Source organism: Calliopsis andreniformis, unplaced genomic scaffold (genome assembly GCF_051401765.1).
Source record: "Calliopsis andreniformis isolate RMS-2024a unplaced genomic scaffold, iyCalAndr_principal scaffold0027, whole genome shotgun sequence".
NCBI lineage: Eukaryota > Metazoa > Arthropoda > Insecta > Hymenoptera > Andrenidae > Calliopsis > Calliopsis andreniformis.
In genome coordinates, this window is record NW_027480436.1 from 7,204,203 (window position 1) to 7,223,314 (window position 19,112).

Below are 19,112 nucleotides of genomic sequence, written 5' to 3' on the forward strand. Positions count from 1 at the left end.
TTCAGGCGTTGACTGCTAAGGCCCTAACTATTCGATCTGGTTGCATAACGTCCTAGAGTGAAGCCTAGGTTGCCCGGAACGTAGAAATGGCCATAACATTCACACTGGTTGCTATCATTCGTTTTACACGGTGGAAAAACTGTTATATTTTTATTGTAGTTTATGCTTCTGGCGTTGACTTCTGAGGCCCTAACTGTTCGATCTGGTGGAACAACTCCCTAGGGTGAAGCCTAGGATGCCCGGAAAGTAGAAATGACCATAACTTTCACACTGGTTGCAATTATTCCTTTTATACGATGGAAAAGCTGTGGCACCTTTATTGTATTTTCTTCATCTGCGGTTGACTTCTAAGGCCGTAGCTATTAGATGTGGTGGAGCAACGCCCTAGAGTGGCGCCTAGGTTGGCCGGAACGTAGAAATGACCATTACTTTCACAATGTTTGCAATTATTCATTTTATACGATGGAAAAGCTTTTGTACTCATATTGTATTTTATTCTTCTGGCGTTGACTTCTTAGGCCCTAACTATTCGATCTGGTTGAACAACGCCCTAGAGTGAAGACTTGGTTGCCCGGAACATGGAAATGACCATTACTTTAACACTGTTTGCAGTTATTCCTTTTATACGATGGAAAAACTTTTGCATCTTTATTGTATTTTATGCTTCTGGCGTTGACTTCTAAGGCCCTAGCTATTCGATTTGGTGGAGCAACACACGAGAGTGGAGCCTAGGTTGCCCGGTACGTAGAAATGACCATTACTTTCACACTGTTTGCAAATATACATTATATACGATGGAAAGTCTGTTGTATTTATGTTGTATTTTATGCTTCTGGCGTTGACTTCTTATTCCCTAACTATTTGATCTGGTGGAGCATCGCCCTAGATTGAAGCCTAGGTTGCCCGGAACGTAGAAATGACCATAACTTCCACACTGGTTGCAGTTATTCGTTTTATACGATGGAAAAGCTGTTGTATTTATATGGTATTTTATGCCTCTGGCGTTAACTTCTTAGGCCTTAACTATTTCATCGGGTGGAACAACGCCCTAGGGTGAAGCCTAGGTTGCGCGGAACGTAGAAATGACCATAACTTTCACACTGGTAGCAATTATTCGTGTTATACGATGGAAAAACTGTTCTGTTTATTTTGTATTTTATGCTTCGGGCGTTGACTTCTAAGGCCCTAACTATTCAATCTGTTGGTGCAACGCCCTAGGGTGAAGCCTAGGTTGCCCGGAAAGTAGAAATGACGTTAACTTTCATACTGGTTGCAATTATTCGTTCTACACGATGGAAAAACCGTTGTATTTATTTTGTATTTTATGCTTCGGGCATTGACTTCTAAGGCACTGACTATTCTATCTGGTGGAGGAACGCCCTAGAGTGAAGCCTAGGTTGCCCGGAACGTAGAATTGGCCATCACTTTCAAACTGGTTGCAATTATTCCTGCTATATGATGGACACACTGTTGTATTTTAATTGCATTTTATGCTTCAGGCGTTGACTTCTAAGGCCCTAACCATTCAGTCTGTTGGAGCAACGCCCTAGGGTGAAGCCTAGCTCGCTCGGAATGTGGAAATGACCATAAGTTTCATACTGGTTGCAATTATTCGTTTTATACGATGGAAAAGCTGTTGTATTTATATCGTATTTTATGCTTCTGGCGTTTACTTCTAAGGACCTAACTATTCGATCTGGTGGAGTAACGCCCTAGTGTGAAGCCTAGGTTGCCTGGAACGCAGAAATGACCATCACCTTCACACGGGTTGCAATTATTCCTGTCATAGGATGGAACGACTGTTGTATTTTTATTGTATTTTAGACTTCAGGTGTTGACTTCTGAGGCCGTAGCTATTCGATGTGGTGGAAGAACGCCATAGAGTGAAGCCTAGGTTGCCCGGAACGTAGAAATGACCATAACTTTTACACTGGTAGCAATTATTCGTTTTACACAATGGAAAAGCTCTTCTATTTATCTTGTATTTTATGCTTCGGGCGTTGACATCTGAGGCCCTAACTGTTTGATCTGGTGGAGCAACGCCCTAGAGTGAAGGCTAGGTTGCCCGGAAAGTAGAAATGACCATAACTTTCACACTGGAAGCAATTATTCGTTTTATACGATGGAAAAACTGTGGCACCTTTATTGTATTTTCTTCATCTGCGGTTGACTTCTAAGGCCGTAGCTATTAGATGTGGTGGAGCAACGCCCTAGAGTGGCGCCTAGGTTGGCCGGAACGTAGAAATGACCATTACTTTCACAATGTTTGCAATTATTCATTTTATACGATGGAAAAGCTTTTGTACTCATATTGTATTTTATTCTTCTGGCGTTGACTTCTTAGGCCCTAACTATTCGATCTGGTTGAACAACGCCCTAGAGTGAAGACTTGGTTGCCCGGAACATGGAAATGACCATTACTTTAACACTGTTTGCAGTTATTCCTTTTATACGATGGAAAAACTTTTGCATCTTTATTGTATTTTATGCTTCTGGCGTTGACTTCTAAGGCCCTAGCTATTCGATTTGGTGGAGCAACACACGAGAGTGGAGCCTAGGTTGCCCGGTACGTAGAAATGACCATTACTTTCACACTGTTTGCAAATATACATTATATACGATGGAAAGTCTGTTGTATTTATGTTGTATTTTATGCTTCTGGCGTTGACTTCTTATTCCCTAACTATTTGATCTGGTGGAGCATCGCCCTAGATTGAAGCCTAGGTTGCCCGGAACGTAGAAATGACCATAACTTCCACACTGGTTGCAGTTATTCGTTTTATACGATGGAAAAGCTGTTGTATTTATATGGTATTTTATGCCTCTGGCGTTAACTTCTTAGGCCCTAACTATTTCATCGGGTGGAACAACGCCCTAGGGTGAAGCCTAGGTTGCGCGGAACGTAGAAATGACCATAACTTTCACACTGGTAGCAATTATTCGTGTTATACGATGGAAAAACTGTTCTGTTTATTTTGTATTTTATGCTTCGGGCGTTGACTTCTAAGGCCCTAACTATTCAATCTGTTGGTGCAACGCCCTAGGGTGAAGCCTAGGTTGCCCGGAAAGTAGAAATGACGTTAACTTTCATACTGGTTGCAATTATACGTTCTACACGATGGAAAAACCGTTGTATTTATTTTGTATTTTATGCTTCGGGCATTGACTTCTAAGGCACTGACTATTCTATCTGGTGGAGGAACGCCCTAGAGTGAAGCCTAGGTTGCCCGGAACGTAGAATTGGCCATCACTTTCAAACTGGTTGCAATTATTCCTGCTATATGATGGACACACTGTTGTATTTTAATTGCATTTTATGCTTCAGGCGTTGACTTCTAAGGCCCTAACCATTCAGTCTGTTGGAGCAACGCCCTAGGGTGAAGCCTAGCTCGCTCGGAATGTGGAAATGACCATAAGTTTCATACTGGTTGCAATTATTCGTTTTATACGATGGAAAAGCTGTTGTATTTATATCGTATTTTATGCTTCTGGCGTTTACTTCTAAGGACCTAACTATTCGATCTGGTGGAGTAACGCCCTAGTGTGAAGCCTAGGTTGCCCGGAACGTAGAAATGTCCATAACTTTTACACCGGTAGCAATAATTCGTTTTATACAATGGAAAAACCGTTCTATTTATTTGGTATTTTATGCTTCGGGCGTTGACTTCTAAGCTCCTAACTATTCAATCTGTTGGAGCAACGCCCTAGGGTGAAGCCTAGGTTGCCCGGAAATTATAAATGACCATAACTTTCGCACTGGTTGCAATTATTCGTTTTATACGATGGAAAAGCTGTTGCATCTTTATTGTATTTTATGCTTCTGGCGTTGATTTCAAAGGCCCTAACTATTCCATCTGGTGGAACAACGCCCTTGGGTGAAGCCTAGGTTGCGCGGAACGTAGCAATGACCATAACTTTCACACTGGTAGCAATTATTCGTTTTATACGATGGAAAAGCTGTTCTATTTATTTTGTATTTTATGCTTTGGGCGTTGACTTCTAAGGCCCTAGCTATTCGATCTGGTCGAGCAACGCCCTAGAGTGAAGCCTAGGTTGCCCGGAACGTAGAAATGACCATAACTTCCACACTGGTTGCAGTTATTCGTTTTATACGATGGAAAAGCTGTTGTATTTATATCGTATTTTATGCCTCTGGCGTTAACTTCTTAGGCCCTAACTATTTCATCGGGTGGAACAACGCCCTAGGGTGAAGCCTAGGTTGCGCGGAACGTAGAAATGACCATAACTTTCACACTGGTAGCAATTATTCGTTTTACACGATGGAAAAACTGTTTTATTTATTTTGTATTTTATGCTTCTGGCGTTGACTTCTAAGGCCCTAACTATTCGATCTGGTGGAGCAACGCCCTAGAGTGAAGCTTAGGTTGCCCGGAACGGAGAAATGACCATAACTTTCAAACCGGTAGCAATTATTCGTTTTATTCGATGGAAAAACTGTTCTGTTTATTTTGTATTTTATGTTTCGGGCGTTGACTTCTAAGACCCTAACTATTCAATCTGTTGGTGCAACGCCCTAGGGTGAAACCTAGGTTGCCCGGAAAGTAGAAATGACCATAACTTTTACACTGTTAGCAATTATTCGTTTTATACAATGGAAAAACTGTTCTATTTATTTTGTATTTAATGCTTCGGGCTTTGGCTTCTAAGGCCCTAACTGTTTGATCTGGTGGAGCAACGCCCTAGAGTGAAAGCTAGGTTGCCCGGAACGTAGAAATGACCATAACTTTCACACTGGTTGCTATTATTCGTTTTATACGATGGAAAAACTGTTATATTTATATTGTATTTTATTCTTCTGGCGTTCACATCTTAGGCCCGAACTATTCGATCTGGTGGAACAACGCCCTTGGGTGAAGCCTAGGTTGCCCGGAACGTAGAAATGACCATAACTTTTACACTGGTAGCAATTATGCGTTTTATACAATGGAATAACTGTTCTATTTATTTTGTATTTTATGCTTCGGGCGTTGACTTCTAAGGCCCTAACTGTTTCGTCTGGTGGAGCAACGCCCTAGAGTGAAGCCTAGGTTGCCCGGTACGTAGAAATGACCATCACCTTCAAACTGGTTGCAATTATTCCTGTCATAGGATGGAACGACTGTTGTATTTTTATTGTATTTTAGACTTCAGGTGTTGACTTCTGAGGCCGTAGCTATTCGATGTGGTGGAAGAACGCCATAGAGTGAAGCCTAGGTTGCCCGGAACGTAGAAATGACCATAACTTTTACACTGGTAGCAATTATTCGTTTTACACAATGGAAAAGCTCTTCTATTTATCTTGTATTTTATGCTTCGGGCGTTGACATCTGAGGCCCTAACTGTTTGATCTGGTGGAGCAACGCCCTAGAGTGAAGGCTAGGTTGCCCGGAAAGTAGAAATGACCATAACTTTCACACTGGAAGCAATTATTCGTTTTATACGATGGAAAAACTGTTCTATTTATCTTGTATTTTATGATTCGGGAGTTGACATCTAAGGCCCTAACTATTCGATCTGGTGGAGCAACGCCCTCGAGTGAAGCGTAGGTTGCCCGGTACGTATAAATGACCATCACTTTCAAATTGGTTGCAATTATTCCTGTTATATGATGGAAATACTGTTGTATTTTTATTGCTTTATGTGCTTCGGGCATTGACTTCTAAGGCCCTAACTATACAATCTGTTGGAGCAGCGCCCTAGGGTGAAGCCTAGGTTGCCCGGAAAGTAGAAATGACCATAACTTTAATACTGGTTGCAATTATTCGTTTTATATGATGGAAAAACTGTTGTATTTATATTCTATTTTATGCTTCTGGCGTTCACTTCTTAGGCCCTAACTATTCGATCTGGTGGAACAACGGCCTAGGGTGTAGCCTATGTCGCCCGGAACGTAGAAATGACCATAACATTTACACTGGTAACAATTATTCGTTTTATACAATGGAAAAACTGTTCTATTTATTTTGTATTTAATGCTTCGGGCGTTGGCTTCTAAGGCCCTAACTGTTTGACCTGGTGGAGCAACGCCCCAGAGTGAAAGCTAGGTTGCCCGGAACGTAGAAATGACCATAACTTTCACACTGGTTGCTATTATTCGTTTTATACGATGGAAAAACTGTTATATTCATATTGTATTTTATTCTTCTGGCGTTCACATCTTAGGCCCGAACTATTCGATCTGGTGGAAAAACGCCCGTGGGTGAAGCCTAGGTTGCCCGGAACGTAGAAATGACCATAACTTTTACACTGGTAGCAATTATGCGTTTTATACAATGGAATAACTGTTCTATTTATTTTGTATTTTATGCTTCGGGCGTTGACTTCTAAGGCCCTAACTGTTTCGTCTGGTGGAGCAACGCCCTAGAGTGAAGCCTAGGTTGCCCGGTACGTAGAAATGACCATCACCTTCAAACTGGTTGCTATTATTCGTTTTATACGATGGAAAAACTGTTATATTTATATTGTATTTTATTCTTCTGGCGTTCACATCTTAGGCCCGAACTATTCGATCTGGTGGAAAAACGCCCTTGGGTGAAGCCTAGGTTGCCCGGAACGTAGAAATGACCATAACTTTTACACTGGTAGCAATTATGCGTTTTATACTATGGAATAACTGTTCTATTTATTTTGTATTTTATGCTTCGGGCGTTGACTTCTAAGGCCCTAACTGTTTCGTCTGGTGGAGCAACGCCCTAGAGTGATGCCTAGGGTGCTCGGAACGTAGAAGTGACCATAACTTTCATACAGGTTGCAATTATTGGTTTTATATGATGGAAAAACTGTTGTATTTATATTGTATTTTATGCTCCTGGCGTTCACTTCTTAGGCCCTAACTATTCGGTCTGGTGGAACAACGGCCTAGGGTGAAGCCTAGGTTGCCCGGAACGTAGAAATGACCATAACTTTTACACTGGTAGCAATTATTCGTTTTATAAAATGGAAAAACTGTTCTATTTATTTTGTATTTAATGCTTCGGGCGTTGGCTCCTAAGGCCCTAACTGTTTGATCTGGTGGAGCGACGCCCTAGAGTGAAACCTAGGTTGCCCGGAACGTAGAAATGACCATAAATTTAGACTGGTAGCAATTATTCGTTTTATACAATGGAAAATCTGTTCTATTATTTTGTTTTTGATGCTTCGGGCGTTGACTTCTAAGGCCCTAACTGTTTGATCTGGTGGAGCAACGCCCTAGAGCGAAGGCTAGGTTGCCCGGTACGTAGAAATGACCATCACTTTCAAACTGGTTGCAATTATTCGTTTTATACGATGGAAACGCTGTTGTATTTATATCGTATTTTATGCTTCTGGCGTTGACTTCATAGGCCCTAACTATTCCATCAGGTGGAACAACGCCCTAGGGTGAAGCCTAGGTTGCCCGGCAAGTAGAAATGACCATAACTTTCACACTGGCAGCAATTATTCGTTTTATACGATGGAAAAACTGTTCTATTTATCTTGTATTTTATGATTCGGGAGTTGACATCTAAGGCCCTAACTATTCGATCTGGTGGAGCAACGCCCTCGAGTGAAGCGTAGGTTGCCCGGTACGTATAAATGACCATCACTTTCAAATTGGTTGCAATTATTCCTGTTATATGATGGAAATACTGTTGTATTTTTATTGCATTATGTGCTTCGGGCATTGACTTCTAAGGCCCTAACTATACAATCTGTTGGAGCAGCGCCCTAGGGTGAAGCCTAGGTTGCCCGGAAAGTAGAAATGACCATAACATTAATACTGGTTGCAATTATTCGTTTTATATGATGGAAAAACTGTTGTATTTATATTCTATTTTATGCTTCTGGCGTTCACTTCTTAGGCCCTAACTATTCGATCTGGTGGAACAACGGCCTAGGGTGAAGCCCAGGTTGGCCGGAACGTAGAAATGACCATTACTTTCACACTGTTTGCAATTATTCCTTTTATACGATGTAAAAGCTGTTGTATTTATATCGCATTTTATGCTTCTGGCGTTTACTTCTAAGGACCTAACTGTTCGATCTGGTGGAGCAACGCCCTAGAGTGAAGCCTAGGTTGCTCGGAATGTAGAAATGACCATAACTTTCACACTGGTTGCAATTATTCGTTTTATACGATGGAAACGCTGTTGTATTTATATTGTATTGTATGCCTCTGGCGTTGACTTCTAAGGCCGTAGCTATTAGATTTGGAGGAGCAACGCCCTAGAGGGAAGCCTAGGTTGCCCGGAACGTAGAAATGACCATTACTTTCACACTGGTTGCAATTATTCGTTTTATACGATGGAAAAGCAGTTGTATTTATGTCGTATTTTATGCTTCTGGCGTTTACTTCTTAGGCCCTAGCTATACGATCTGGTGGAACAACGCCCTAGAGTGAAGCCTAGGTTGCCTGGAACGTAGAAATGACCATCACATTCACACGGGTTGCAATTATTCGTTTTATACGATGTAAAGGCTGTTGTATTTATTTTGTATTTTATTCTTCTGGTGTTGACTTCTTAGGCCCTAACTATTCGATCTGGTGGAACAACGCCGTGGAGTGAAGCCTAGGTTGCCCGGAACGTAGAAATGACCATAAATTTTACACTGGTAGCAATTATTCGTTTTATACAATGGAAAAACCGTTCTATTTATTTTGTGTTTTATGCTTCGACCGTTGGCTTCTAAGGCCCTGACTGTATGATCTGGTGGAGCAACGCCCTAGAGTGAAGCCTAGGTTGCCCGGAACTTAGAAATGACCATAACTTTCACACTGGTTGCTATTATTCGTTTTATACGATGGAAAAACTGTTATATTTATATTGTATTTTATGTTTCTGGCGTTGACTACTGAGGCCGTTGCTATTCGATGTGGTGGAAGAACGCCACAGAGTGAAGCCTAGGTAGCCCGGAACGTAGAAATGACCATAACTTTCACACTGGTTGCTGTTATTCGTTCTATACGATGGAAGAACTGTTATATTTATATTGTATTTTATGCTTCAGGCGTCGACTCCTAAGGCCGTAGCTATTCGATATGTTGGAGCACCGCCCTAGAGTGAAGCCTAGGTTGCTCGGAACTTAGAAATGACCACTACTTTCACACTGTTAGCAATTATTTATTTAATACGATGGAAATGCTGTTGCATTTATATCGTATTTTATGCTTCGGGTGTTGACTTCTTAGGCCCTAACACTTCGATCTGGTGGAGCGACGCCCTAGAGTGGAGCCTAGGTTGCCCGGAACGTAGAAATGACCATAACTTTCACACTGGTTGCTATTATTCGTTTTATACAATGGAAAAATTGTTATATTTATATTGTATTTTATTCTTCTGGCGTTCACATCTTAGGCCCGAACTATTCGATCTGGTGGAAAAACGCCCTTGGGTGAAGCCTAGGTTGCCCGGAACGTAGAAATGACCATAACTTTTACACTGGTAGCAATTATGCGTTTTATACTATGGAATAACTGTTCTATTTATTTTGTATTTTATGCTTCGGGCGTTGACTTCTAAGGCCCTAACTGTTTCGTCTGGTGGGGCAACGCCCTAGAGTGAAGCCTAGGTTGCCCGGTACGTAGAAATGACCATCACCTTCAAACTGGTTGCAATTATTCGTTTTATACGATGGAAAAGTTGTTGTATTTACATCGTTTTATGCTACTGGCGTTGACTTCTTAGGCCCTAACTATTCGATCTGGTGGAACAACGCCCTAGAGTGAAGCCTGGGTTGCCTGGAACGCAGAAATGACCATCACCTTCACACGGGTTGCAATTATTCCTGTTATAGGATGGAAAGACTGTTGTATTTTTATTGTATTTTAGACTTCAGGTGTTGACTTCTGAGGCCGTAGCTATTCGATGTGGTGGAAGAACGCCATAGCGTGAAGCCTAGGTTGCCCGGAACGTAGAAATGACCTTCACTTTCAAACTGGTTGCAATTATTCGTTTTATACGATGGAAAAGCTGTTGTATTTATATCGTATTTTATGCGTCTGGCGTTGACTTCCTAGGCCCTAACTATTCCATCAGGTGGAACAACGCCCTAGGGTGTAGCCTAGGTTGGCCGGAAAGTAGAAATGACCATAACTTTCACACTGGTAGCAATAATTCGTTTTATACGATGGAAAAGCTGTTGTATCTATATCGTATTTTATGCTTCTGGCGTTGACTTCTTAGGCCCTAACTATTCCATCATGTGGAACAACGCCCTAGGGTGAAGCCTAGGTTGCCCGGAAAGTAGAAATGACCATAACTTACACGGGTTGCAATTATTCCTGTTATATGATGGAAAGGCTGTTGTATTTTTATTGCATTTTATGCTTCGGGCATTGACTTCTAAGGTCCTAACTATTCAATCTGTTGGAGCAACGACCTATGGTGAAGCCTAGGTTGCCCGGAAAGTAGAAATGACCACAACTTTCACACTGGTTGCAATTATTCGTTTTATACGATTGCAAAGCTGATGCAACTTTATTGTATTTTATTCCTCTGGCGTTGACTTCTAAGGCCGTAGCTATTAGATGTGGTGGAGCAACGCCCTAGACTGATGCCTAGGTTGCCCGGAACGTAGAAATGACCATTACTTTCACAATGTTTGCAATTATTCATTTTATACGATGGAAAAACTGTTGTATTCATATTGTATTTTATGCTTCTGGCGTTGACTTCTAAGGTACTAACTATTCGATCTGGTGGAGCGACGCCCTAGAGTGAAGCCTAGGTTGCCCGGAACGAAGAAATGACCATCACTTTCAAACTGGTTGCAATTATTCGTTTTATACGATGGTAAAGCTGTTGTATTTATACCGTATTTTATGCTTCTGGCGTTTACTTCTTAGGACATAACTATTCAATCTGGTGTGCATCGCCCTGGATTGAAACCTAGGCTGCCCGGAACGTAGAAATGACCATTACTTTCACACTGGTTGCAATTATTCCTGTTATACGATGGAAAAACTGTTGTATTTTAATTGTATTTTATGCTTTTAGCGATGAATTATAAGTCCCTAGCTATTCGATCTGGTGGAGCAACGCCCTAGAGTGACGCCTAGGTTGCTCGGAACGTAGAAATGACCATTACTTTCACACTGGTAGCAATTATTCGTTTTATACGATGGAAAAACTGTTCTATTTATTTTGCATTTTATGCTTCCGGCATTGACTTCTAAGGCCCTAACTATTCAATCTGTTGGAGCAACGCCCTAGGGTGAAGTCTAGGTTGCCCGGAAAGTAGAAATGACCACATCTTCAATACTGGTTGCAATTATTCGTTTTATACAATGGAAAAGGTGTTGTATTTATATCGTATTTTATGCTTCTGGCGTTGACTTCTTAGGACATAACTATTCAATCTGGTGGCGCATCGCCCTGGATTGAAACCTAGGTTGCCCGGAACGTAGAAATGACCACTACTTTCACACTGTTTGCAATTATTCATTTAATACGATGAAAATGCTGTTGTATTTATATCGTATTTTATGCTTCGGGCGTTGACTTCTTAGGCCCTAACATTTCGATCTGGTGAAGCAACGCCCTACAGTGAAGCCTAGGTTGCCCGGAACGTAGATATGACCATAACCTTAACACATGTTGCAATTATTCGTTTTATACGGTGTAAAGGCTGTTGCATTTATTTTGTATTTTATTTTTCTGGTGTTGACTTCTTAGGCCCTAACTATTCGATCTGGTGGAACAACACCGCAGAGTGAAGCCTAGGTTGCCCGGAACGTAGAAATGACCATTACTTTCACACTGGTTGCAATTATTCGTTTTATACGATGGAAAAGCTGTTGCATCTTTATCGTATTTTATGCTTCTGGCGTTGACTTCTTAGGCCGTAACTATTCGATCTGGTGGAGCAACGCCCTGGAGTGAAACCTAGGTTGCCCGGTACGTAGAAATGACCACTACTATCACACTTGTTGCAAAATATTCCTGCTATACGATGGAAAAACTGTTGCATCTTTATTGTATTTTATGCTTCTGGCGTTGATTTCTAAGGCCCTAGCTATTCGGTTTGGTGGAGCAACGCCCTAGAGTGGAATCTAGGTTGCCCGGTACGTAGAAATGACCATTACTTTCACACTGTTTGCAAATATACATTATATATGGCGGAAAATCTGTTGTATTTATGTTGTATTTTATGCTTCTGGCGTTGACTTCTTAGGCCCTAACTATTTGATCTTATGGAGCACCGCCCTAGAGTGAAGCCTAGGTTGCCCGAAACGTAGAAATGACCATAACTTCCACACTGGTTGCAATTATTCGCTTTATACGATGGAAAAGGTGTTGTATTTATATCGTATTTTATGCTTCTGGCGTTGACTTCTTAGGCCCTAACTGTTCCATCTGGTGGAACAACGCCCTAGGGTAAAGCCCAGGTTGCGCAGACCGTAGAAATGACCATAACTTTCACACTGGTAGCAATTATTAGTTTTATACGATGGAAAAACTGTTTTATTTATTTTGTATTTTATGCTTCAGGCGTTGACTTCTAAGGGCCTAACTATTCGATCTGGTGGAGCAACTCTCTAGAGTGAAGCCTAGGTTGCCCGGAACGTAGAAATGACCATAACTTTCACACTGGTTGCTATCATCCGTTTTATACGATGGAAAAACTGTTATATTTATATTGTATTTTATGCTTCTGGCGTTGACTTCTTAGGGCCTAACTTTTCGATCTGGTGGAACAACGCCCTAGAGTGAAGCCTAGGTTACCCGGAACGTAGAAATGGCCATCACTTTCAAACTGTTTGCAGTTATTCCTGTTATATGATGGAAAAACTGTTGTGCTTTTATTGCATTTTATGCTTCGGTCATTGACTTTTAAGGACCTAACCATTCAATCTGTTGGAGCAACGCTCTAGAGTGAATCCTAGGTTGCCCGGAACGTAGAAATGACCATTACATTCACACTGTTTGCAAATATACATTATATATGATGGAAAATCTGTTGTATTTGTGTTGTATTTTGTGCTTCTGGCGTTCACATCTTAGGCCCGAACTATTCGATCTGGTGGAAAAACGCCCTTGGGTGAAGCCTAGGTTGCCCGGAACGTAGAAATGACCATAACTTTTACACTGGTAGCAATTATGCGTTTTATACTATGGAATAACTGTTCTATTTATTTTGTATTTTATGCTTCGGGCGTTGACTTCTAAGGCCCTAACTGTTTCGTCTGGTGGAGCAACGCCCTAGAGTGATGCCTAGGGTGCTCGGAACGTAGAAGTGACCATAACTTTCATACAGGTTGCAATTATTGGTTTTATATGATGGAAAAACTGTTGTATTTATATTGTATTTTATGCTCCTGGCGTTCACTTCTTAGGCCCTAACTATTCGGTCTGGTGGAACAACGGCCTAGGGTGAAGCCTAGGTTGCCCGGAACGTAGAAATGACCATAACTTTTACACTGGTAGCAATTATTCGTTTTATAAAATGGAAAAACTGTTCTATTTATTTTGTATTTAATGCTTCGGGCGTTGGCTCCTAAGGCCCTAACTGTTTGATCTGGTGGAGCGACGCCCTAGAGTGAAACCTAGGTTGCCCGGAACGTAGAAATGACCATAAATTTAGACTGGTAGCAATTATTCGTTTTATACAATGGAAAATCTGTTCTATTATTTTGTTTTTGATGCTTCGGGCGTTGACTTCTAAGGCCCTAACTGTTTGATCTCGTGGAGCAACGCCCTAGAGCGAAGGCTAGGTTGCCCGGTACGTAGAAATGACCATCACTTTCAAACTGGTTGCAATTATTCGTTTTATACGATGGAAACGCTGTTGTATTTATATCGTATTTTATGCTTCTGGCGTTGACTTCTTAGGCCCTAACTATTCCATCAGGTGGAACAACGCCCTAGGGTGAAGCCTAGGTTGCCCGGCAAGTAGAAATGACCATAACTTTCACACTGGCAGCAATTATTCGTTTTATACGATGGAAAAACTGTTCTATTTATCTTGTATTTTATGATTCGGGAGTTGACATCTAAGGCCCTAACTATTCGATCTGGTGGAGCAACGCCCTCGAGTGAAGCGTAGGTTGCCCGGTACGTATAAATGACCATCACTTTCAAATTGGTTGCAATTATTCCTGTTATATGATGGAAATACTGTTGTATTTTTATTGCATTATGTGCTTCGGGCATTGACTTCTAAGGCCCTAACTATACAATCTGTTGGAGCAGCGCCCTAGGGTGAAGCCTAGGTTGCCCGGAAAGTAGAAATGACCATAACATTAATACCGGTTGCAATTATTCGTTTTATATGATGGAAAAACTGTTGTATTTATATTCTATTTTATGCTTCTGGCGTTCACTTCTTAGGCCCTAACTATTCGATCTGGTGGAACAACGGCCTAGGGTGAAGCCCAGGTTGGCCGGAACGTAGAAATGACCATTACTTTCACACTGTTTGCAATTATTCCTTTTATACGATGTAAAAGCTGTTGTATTTATATCGCATTTTATGCTTCTGGCGTTTACTTCTAAGGACCTAACTGTTCGATCTGGTGGAGCAACGCCCTAGAGTGAAGCCTAGGTTGCTCGGAATGTAGAAATGACCATAACTTTCACACTGGTTGCAATTATTCGTTTTATACGATGGAAACGCTGTTGTATTTATATTGTATTGTATGCCTCTGGCGTTGACTTCTAAGGCCGTAGCTATTAGATTTGGAGGAGCAACGCCCTAGAGGGAAGCCTAGGTTGCCCGGAACGTAGAAATGACCATTACTTTCACACTGGTTGCAATTATTCGTTTTATACGATGGAAAAGCAGTTGTATTTATGTCGTATTTTATGCTTCTGGCGTTTACTTCTTAGGCCCTAGCTATACGATCTGGTGGAACAACGCCCTAGAGTGAAGCCTAGGTTGCCTGGAACGTAGAAATGACCATCACATTCACACGGGTTGCAATTATTCGTTTTATACGATGTAAAGGCTGTTGTATTTATTTTGTATTTTATTCTTCTGGTGTTGACTTCTTAGGCCCTAACTATTCGATCTGGTGGAACAACGCCGTGGAGTGAAGCCTAGGTTGCCCGGAACGTAGAAATGACCATAAATTTTACACTGGTAGCAATTATTCGTTTTATACAATGGAAAAACCGTTCTATTTATTTTGTGTTTTATGCTTCGACCGTTGGCTTCTAAGGCCCTGACTGTATGATCTGGTGGAGCAACGCCCTAGAGTGAAGCCTAGGTTGCCCGGAACTTAGAAATGACCATAACTTTCACACTGGTTGCTATTATTCGTTTTATACGATGGAAAAACTGTTATATTTATATTGTATTTTATGTTTCTGGCGTTGACTACTGAGGCCGTTGCTATTCGATGTGGTGGAAGAACGCCACAGAGTGAAGCCTAGGTAGCCCGGAACGTAGAAATGACCATAACTTTCACACTGGTTGCTGTTATTCGTTCTATACGATGGAAGAACTGTTATATTTATATTGTATTTTATGCTTCAGGCGTAGACTCCTAAGGCCGTAGCTATTCGATATGTTGGAGCACCGCCCTAGAGTGAAGCCTAGGTTGCTCGGAACTTAGAAATGACCACTACTTTCACACTGTTAGCAATTATTTATTTAATACGATGGAAATGCTGTTGCATTTATATCGTATTTTATGCTTCGGGTGTTGACTTCTTAGGCCCTAACACTTCGATCTGGTGGAGCGACGCCCTAGAGTGGAGCCTAGGTTGCCCGGAACGTAGAAATGACCATAACTTTCACACTGGTTGCTATTATTCGTTTTATACAATGGAAAAATTGTTATATTTATATTGTATTTTATTCTTCTGGCGTTCACATCTTAGGCCCGAACTATTCGATCTGGTGGAAAAACGCCCTTGGGTGAAGCCTAGGTTGCCCGGAACGTAGAAATGACCATAACTTTTACACTGGTAGCAATTATGCGTTTTATACTATGGAATAACTGTTCTATTTATTTTGTATTTTATGCTTCGGGCGTTGACTTCTAAGGCCCTAACTGTTTCGTCTGGTGGGGCAACGCCCTAGAGTGAAGCCTAGGTTGCCCGGTACGTAGAAATGACCATCACCTTCAAACTGGTTGCAATTATTCGTTTTATACGATGGAAAAGTTGTTGTATTTACATCGTTTTATGCTACTGGCGTTGACTTCTTAGGCCCTAACTATTCGATCTGGTGGAACAACGCCCTAGAGTGAAGCCTGGGTTGCCTGGAACGCAGAAATGACCATCACCTTCACACGGGTTGCAATTATTCCTGTTATAGGATGGAAAGACTGTTGTATTTTTATTGTATTTTAGACTTCAGGTGTTGACTTCTGAGGCCGTAGCTATTCGATGTGGTGGAAGAACGCCATAGCGTGAAGCCTAGGTTGCCCGGAACGTAGAAATGACCATAACTTTTACACTGGTAGCAACTATTCGTTTTACACAATGGAAAAACTCTTCTATTTATCTTGTATTTTATGCTTCGGGCGTTGACTTCTGAGGCCCTAACTGTTTGATCTGGTGGAGCAACGCCCTAGAGTGAAGCCTAGGTTGCCCGGTACGTAGAAATGACCTTCACTTTCAAACTGGTTGCAATTATTCGTTTTATACGATGGAAAAGCTGTTGTATTTATATCGTATTTTATGCTTCTGGCGTTGACTTCCTAGGCCCTAACTATTCCATCAGGTGGAACAACGCCCTAGGGTGTAGCCTAGGTTGGCCGGAAAGTAGAAATGACCATAACTTTCACACTGGTAGCAATAATTCGTTTTATACGATGGAAAAGCTGTTGTATCTATATCGTATTTTATGCTTCTGGCGTTGACTTCTTAGGCCCTAACTATTCCATCATGTGGAACAACGCCCTAGGGTGAAGCCTAGGTTGCCCGGAAAGTAGAAATGACCATAACTTACACGGGTTGCAATTATTCCTGTTACATGATGGAAAGGCTGTTGTATTTTTATTGCATTTTATGCTTCGGGCATTGACTTCTAAGGTCCTAACTATTCAATCTGTTGGAGCAACGACCTATGGTGAAGCCTAGGTTGCCCGGAAAGTAGAAATGACCACAACTTTCACACTGGTTGCAATTATTCGTTTTATACGATTGCAAAGCTGATGCAACTTTATTGTATTTTATTCCTCTGGCGTTGACTTCTAAGGCCGTAGCTATTAGATGTGGTGGAGCAACGCCCTAGACTGATGCCTAGGTTGCCCGGAACGTAGAAATGACCATTACTTTCACAATGTTTGCAATTATTCATTTTATACGATGGAAAAACTGTTGTATTCATATTGTATTTTATGCTTCTGGCGTTGACTTCTAAGGTACTAACTATTCGATCTGGTGGAGCGACGCCCTAGAGTGAAGCCTAGGTTGCCCGGAACGAAGAAATGACCATCACTTTCAAACTGGTTGCAATTATTCGTTTTATACGATGGTAAAGCTGTTGTATTTATACCGTATTTTATGCTTCTGGCGTTTACTTCTTAGGACATAACTATTCAATCTGGTGTGCATCGCCCTGGATTGAAACCTAGGCTGCCCGGAACGTAGAAATGACCATTACTTTCACACTGGTTGCAGTTATTCCTGTTATACGATGGAAAAACTGTTGTATTTTAATTGTATTTTATGCTTTTAGCGATGAATTATAAGTCCCTAGCTATTCGATCTGGTGGAGCAACGCCCTAGAGTGACGCCTAGGTTGCTCGGAACGTAGAAATGACCATTACTTTCACACTGGTAGCAATTATTCGTTTTATACGATGGAAAAACTGTTCTATTTATTTTGCATTTTATGCTTCAGGCATTGACTTCTAAGGCCCTAACTATTCAATCTGTTGGAGCAACGCCCTAGGGTGAAGTCTAGGTTGCCCGGAAAGTAGAAATGACCACATCTTCAATACTGGTTGCAATTATTCGTTTTATACAATGGAAAAGGTGTTGTATTTATATCGTATTTTATGCTTCTGGCGTTGACTTCTTAGGACATAACTATTCAATCTGGTGGCGCATCGCCCTGGATTGAAACCTAGGTTGCCCGGAACGTAGAAATGACCACTACTTTCACACTGTTTGCAATTATTCATTTAATACGATGAAAATGCTGTTGTATTTATATCGTATTTTATGCTTCGGGCGTTGACTTCTTAGGCCCTAACATTTCGATCTGGTGAAGCAACGCCCTACAGTGAAGCCTAGGTTGCCCGGAACGTAGATATGACCATAACCTTAACACATGTTGCAATTATTCGTTTTATACGGTGTAAAGGCTGTTGCATTTATTTTGTATTTTATTTTTCTGGTGTTGACTTCTTAGGCCCTAACTATTCGATCTGGTGGAACAACACCGCAGAGTGAAGCCTAGGTTGCCCGGAACGTAGAAATGACCATTACTTTCACACTGGTTGCAATTATTCGTTTTATACGATGGAAAAGCTGTTGCATCTTTATCGTATTTTATGCTTCTGGCGTTGACTTCTTAGGCCGTAACTATTCGATCTGGTGGAGCAACGCCCTGGAGTGAAACCTAGGTTGCCCGGTACGTAGAAATGACCACTACTATCACACTGGTTGCAAAATATTCCTGCTATACGATGGAAAAACTGTTGCATCTTTATTGTATTTTATGCTTCTGGCGTTGATTTCTAAGGCCCTAGCTATTCGGTTTGGTGGAGCAACGCCCTAGAGTGGAATCTAGGTTGCCCGGTACGTAGAAATGACCATTACTTTCACACTGTTTGCAAATATACATTATATATGGCGGAAAATCTGTTGTATTTATGTTGTATTTTATGCTTCTGGCGTTGACTTCTTAGGCCCTAACTATTTGATCTTATGGAGCACCGCCCTAGAGTGAAGCCTAGGTTGCCCGAAACGTAGAAATGACCATAACTTCCACACTGGTTGCAATTATTCGCTTTATACGATGGAAAAGGTGTTGTATTTATATCGTATTTTATGCTTCTGGCGTTGACTTCTTAGGCCCTAACTGTTCCATCTGGTGGAACAACGCCCTAGGGTAAAGCCCAGGTTGCGCAGACCGTAGAAATGACCATAACTTTCACACTGGTAGCAATTATTAGTTTTATACGATGGAAAAACTGTTTTATTTATTTTGTATTTTATGCTTCAGGCGTTGACTTCTAAGGGCCTAACTATTCG